Raw genomic sequence first — 5,093 nt, forward strand, 5'->3', positions numbered from 1 at the left:
ATCTGCTCAGTTTCATTCAGACCTCTTCCCCACTCATCTATCCTGCATTGAAGTGTGAAAGCAAATTTTCCAGAAACCAACACTGTTCCTCCATTCTTACTGTCAAATATTCTGTCTAGTCTGCCGGATAAAGTCTAAATTTCCAAACTGGCCATATGAAGCCAGTTTAATAAGTCAGTTCCTTACCTCTGTATCTTCATGTTTCACTGACTCCCCCCAGTGCCACGGCACAAACCGCACACAAGAACATGTGTGCACTGACGTGTGCACCTTTTGTATTCCAGCCCTGTGGAAATGAAATACTTAGTTATTTGATTACATTATATTCTGTTCCTTTGTTGCACATAATTTCTACTAGGCCTGTAATATTTCTTTTAGGCCTGTTTCAAATGCCGGACACACAAATACATAACATGATCCCGATATTTGCTCTTATAAATTTCTAGGTTGCTATACCATTCTGCTGTTTGCCCTAGAAAGAGTGAGCATCTGCGGTCATGATTGCATGATTTTCAGTCCAACCTGATGGTGGGGATGTGCTTCAGCAAATGATAATGGAACTTCTCTAACCCCTTTGTTCTCTGATCATCTTCCCCCGTAGTTTTCCTTCCTCTTCTTTAGAACGTCAACTAATTTTGCAATGGACACTCCAATTCCAGACTTCTTCTGCTATCATAAATCCTGCTAGTAATTGAATTTACCACCCCATTCTCACTTGTCAGTAATGGGAGGAGGCGAGGACTTTATTATCGAGTAAGTGAAGCAAGGACATTTTGAGTGAGTGTCCTCTACTTCTGTAGAAACCATGATACTAATTCAAACAAAGAAAACAGGAAATACCAGGATCAGGGTCAGAAACAATAGATGATTCCTGTGTTACAACACTGCATATTTACCAGCGTTTCATTTCTCTTTCTTGTCGAAGCTTCAGAAGGGCTAGATACAGGACCTTCATTACCTCACAGTGGTGTCAAGCAGAGAGGAGCACCTGACAGTCTGCTACGCTTTTCAAACTGAGAAAGGCTTTTTTTTTTTTTAATTTTAAATGCATAGATGATATTCTTTTGTAACAAGTGTCTTATTATCTTACTTAGAGTAACATTAGTTCAATGTAAATGCAAATTCTTAATTAAGAGACAGAGAGTAGGAGTTGCATTTGCTTCCAGCAAATCCAAAACAAGAAAATCCAACTCCCTTTGATGGTTAGAGGTTGGGATAAGTCAAATACAATTCCATGCCATGGGCCATGGACAATGCACCCTCTGTCTCCAGATCTATTTGAATAGGCTTCTTTCCATAAAGGCTCATGTTCCGGGCCACTCTTGCTTCTAGAGATCCTTCTCTGACTCTCCCATCTGAATGAGAAGACATCTTTCTATGATGCCACTGTACGTATCTGTCAGAACATCTAACACACTGGGCCGTAACTCTTCATCAACTTTTCTCTCTACTCCACCAAGATACGAAAGAGGGAATGGGTTTCATTCAATCTGTGCTCCCAAGGTCAAGCAGTTTATAAGAACAGTATAAAATTGTTAATAAAATTAGAAGGAGAGAATGACATGAGGAGGTGGGGAGGCAAACAAGGAGAGGACAAGAAAAAAAAATAACTGAGAGGGAAGTCAGGAAAATGGATTTAATTCATGAGGTTATAGTAACCCTCACACGTAAGCCTCCAAGCCATCTTGACAAGTAAATTCATTCCTATTGTGAAATCTTGATGTTACAATGTGGAAAATTATTCAGAGTGAGAGTAAGCTGATAACTCTGCTCTCTAATTGACAACTGGTAGTAGTGATTACTTACCTTTCTGTGACAGTATAAGGAATTAATAACTGTAGTTTAAAAAAAGTCTTTAACTAGATATGAGATGATATATCATAACTCTACCAAAGCAACTGTTATGGTCAATTAGGTGAATAACTATTGCTTTAAAAAGTCGTTAAATATTTTTAATGATGGACATTAACAGCTCCTTTGGAGCTGTTAGTTGGATCAATAATTCATATTTTAAAAACACCCAAAGTATGTATTTTTACACTAGATTATTAGGGCTTTCTCAGTCAATGTCTTCTGAAGAGATAGATTTACACAGTTAGCAGTTTTGTAAGTAATTTGATATATTCCTATATCAATGAAATAGGCAATGATAATTAAAATTAAACAACTCACTTCCTCCAAACCTCTCTGATTATGGAAACAACAGATATGTAGAAACTGAAAAAGCAGAAAATTCTTATCACTATGTAAGTAATTTTTAGTATTTAAAAATAGTTAAACATTTATAAGAATTGACAATATTGCTTGTTGTATTTAGTCAGATATTTCTTAAATAGACCCTTTTTAACCATTTAGGGCAAAAGGTAATCACTGAAAAAGAAGTTTATATTTCCTTTGTAGGAATTTTCAAATAAGTTTTCAGTTGCATATTATTTCATATAGAAATTCAGTAATATGATTTTTGTGAATAAAAGATGGAATCAAATTAGAGTCAAATAATTTGGGCAATTCTTATTTTATAGAGTTGCAAAATCCCGTTGCCTCCTCTTACCTAGTTCCCATTGGTCTGTGTATTTTATTCTGGGTTGTGTCTACTGTGTTTCAAGAATTATGGTCTTTTTGGATTCTGCAAACATTTATTGATTGCCTACGATGTGGAAGACATTGTGTAAGTCTTCCCCCCCCCTTCAAAAATTATCTCCTTAATCAGCCTCATAACCCAGAATGTTCGGTATTCTCTTTTAAAGTTTCCGACTGGGCCCCTCGCGCCGTGACGCCCGCCTGCAGCGCGGGCCGAGTAGAGGGCGCGGGGCCGGCCCGCTCGGCTCCTCAGTTCCGGCTCCGCACTCGGCCCGGGCGCCACGGCTCGCCCCTCCTGGAGAAGGAGGAGGAGCAGGAGCGGGAAGAAGGAGGCGGGCGGAGGAGTTGCGGGAGAGGAGGGACTAGGAAGCAGAGTGGGCCGCCGCCGGGGCATCACACTTGGAGACTATGTTTGGGGAGCAGTGGTTATCCCATTGTCCTTGGGAGCCGACTGTTGAGTAATAGAGAAGAAAGAAAGAGAAGACGGCGGATCTCTGAAGGCCTGGGACACAAACCATTATCTGAGCATCAGTGAACCTGAAGATGTCACTATGCCAGCCTGAAGTTTTTCAACAGAGAATGGCTCCAAAGGGTGTATGAAGCTGGAATGGTACGTAGATGCAGCATTGCAGCCTCACCAGGTGTGTGAGGGGAGTATTCCGGAGAGAAAGTGATCCTGTTGGAGTGGGTAACTAGTCATAATGAAGAGAATCAGTCTTAAAACTTACCGAAAATCTTTCAACTTGAATAAAAGTAAAGAAGAAATGGATTTCATGGTAGTCCAGCAACCGTCACTCGCCAGCGATTTTGGAAAAGACGATTCCTTATTTGGTAGCTGCTATGGTAAAGATATGGCCAGCTGTGATATCAACAATGAAGACGAAAAAGGTGGGAAAAGCCGATCAAAAAGTGAAAGCCTCATGGGTACGTTGAAACGGCGGCTGTCTGCGAAACAGAAGCAGAAGGGCAAGGGCGGCGTGGCCTCCAGGGGCTCTGCCGACGAGGACACTTTTCCTCGTCCTCGGCGTCCCGGGTCTTCAAGGATGTGCGCGTTCAGAGGCCCATCAGGTCCACGTCGCTCCGCAGCCATCACTACAGCCCCACGTCGTGGCCCCTGCGCCCTACAAACTCGGAGGAGACGTGCATCAAAATGGAGGTGAGAGTCAAAGCCTTGGTTCCCTCTTACAGTCCGAGCCCGGCCCTGAATGGTGTTCGGAAGGATTTTCACGACCTTCAGTCTGAAACCGTGTGCCAGGACCAGAGTAATTTCCTCGAGAGTTTGGAATCTCGGGATGGAGATTTGCATCTTCAGCTTGATGAACATGTGCCTGTAGTTATCAGACTTATGACTCAGGACTACATTCAGTATACTGTGCCTTTAGATGAGGGGATGTACCCTTTGGAAGGATCGCGTAGTTATTGTCTGGACAGTTCTTCCCCCGTGGAAGTCTCTGGGGTCCCTCCGCCAGTGGGAGGGAGCTCCTTCGCCGAAGACGAGAATCAGGTGGACCAGGACCTAGTGGTGGCCCCCGAGATCTTTGTGCATTAGGCGGTGAATGGCTTGTTGATTGGCACCACGGGAGTCATGTTGCAGAGCCCCAGAGTGAGTCATGACGACGCACCCTGCCTCTCACCGTTGCTACCTCCATCCAATGCAGACCAATCAAATCCACAGGAACTTCAGTGGGCTCACCGGCACAGATGCCCACGTGGCTGAAAGTAGGCGCTGTCATTTGAATTTAATCCTAACTCTGCCCCTAGGGTTGCAAGAGTATATGACTCCGTGCAGAGTAGTGGTCCCATGGTGGTGACAAGCCTTACAGAGGAGCTGAAAAACCTCACGAAACAAGGATGGTACTGGGGACCCATCACACGCTGGGAGGCAGAAGGGAAGCTAGCAAATGTGCCAGGTGGCTCTTTTCTTGTTCGGGATAGTTCTGACGACCGTTATCTTTTGAGCTTGAGCTTTCGCTCCCATGGCAAAACACTTCCCACGAGAATTGAACACTCCAATGGTAGGTTTAGCTTTTATGAACAGCCGGATGTGGAAGGACATACATCTATAGTTGATCTAATTGAGCATTCAATCAGGGACTCTGAAAATGGAGCTTTTTGTTATTCAAGATCTCGGTTGCCTGGATCTGCTACTTACCCGGTCAGACTGACCAATCCCGTATCACGGTTCGTGCAGGTGCATTCTTTGCAGTACCTGTGTCGCTTTGTTATACGTCAGTATACCAGAATAGACTTGATTCAGAAACTGCCTTTGCCAAACAAAATGAAGGATTACTTACAGGAGAAGCACTACTGAAAGATTATGAGAACCCTTGCACTTTGGGAATAAGAAAAAGAGATTGAAATACAGTTTACAAACTTTCCTTGCTATCAAAATCTTTTGCTGCCATACTATTTCAGTTTTATGTGTAAAAGTAATCAATTTGTTTAGGGGTGGGGAAGTGTCAGCAAGGTGTCTTGGGTTTATTTTGGTTCTTTAAAAAGGGAAGTCTTGAGGT

The 5,093-nt window shown here is 43.0% G+C and overlaps 1 pseudogene; it reads left to right on the forward strand.

Moving 5' to 3' along the window:
* Positions 1-3,281: 3,281 nt before the first annotated feature.
* Positions 3,282-4,891, forward strand: LOC113922932 (annotated as a pseudogene).
* Positions 4,892-5,093: the final 202 nt, after the last annotated feature.

This window comes from Zalophus californianus, chromosome 9, assembly GCF_009762305.2.
Source record: "Zalophus californianus isolate mZalCal1 chromosome 9, mZalCal1.pri.v2, whole genome shotgun sequence".
NCBI classification, from domain to species: domain Eukaryota; kingdom Metazoa; phylum Chordata; class Mammalia; order Carnivora; family Otariidae; genus Zalophus; species Zalophus californianus.